At 43.6% G+C, this 390-nt stretch overlaps 1 protein-coding gene across 1 annotated transcript in view; it reads right to left on the bottom strand.

Moving 5' to 3' along the window:
• LOC138946349 (monocarboxylate transporter 14-like) overlaps positions 1-390 on the bottom strand; it is a 28,572-nt gene extending 28,182 nt beyond the window's left edge. Inside the window, exon 1 of the mRNA XM_070317912.1 lies at positions 254-390. The gene's annotated coding sequence lies outside the window, so the exon portion shown is untranslated. The remainder of the gene's footprint in view (positions 1-253) is intronic.

The following is a 390-nucleotide window of genomic DNA, read 5'->3' on the forward strand; positions in this document are numbered from 1 at the left end:
TTTATCTGTGTACTAAGTGTTTGACGGAAAAACAATAACACCAACCCCGTTCTCCTGTATATAACCGAAAGCCACATTTTCTTCTTCATTCAATTTCTGTTTTCAACAGCTTTTACATTCAAGATGCATTCAGTGTGAGGACGAACCTTTACACGGAGCTTTACTGTCGAGTACTGATCGAGGAGGCTAGCAGTGCATTGCAAACAAAGAAACACAGATGAAATCAGTTATACAGGAAAAATCGTCTGCTTACATGTTCCACTGTTCCTTATCTGTAACTCCTCATAGCATTCATTCACTGGCACAACGACGAATGATCAATTACCGTAACTGGGCCTATTACGCCGACAGCCACGGCCGGGAGTTTCACTGGGTCCGCCACACCGTCGA

Source organism: Littorina saxatilis, linkage group LG13 (genome assembly GCF_037325665.1).
Source record: "Littorina saxatilis isolate snail1 linkage group LG13, US_GU_Lsax_2.0, whole genome shotgun sequence".
Taxonomy (NCBI): domain Eukaryota; kingdom Metazoa; phylum Mollusca; class Gastropoda; order Littorinimorpha; family Littorinidae; genus Littorina; species Littorina saxatilis.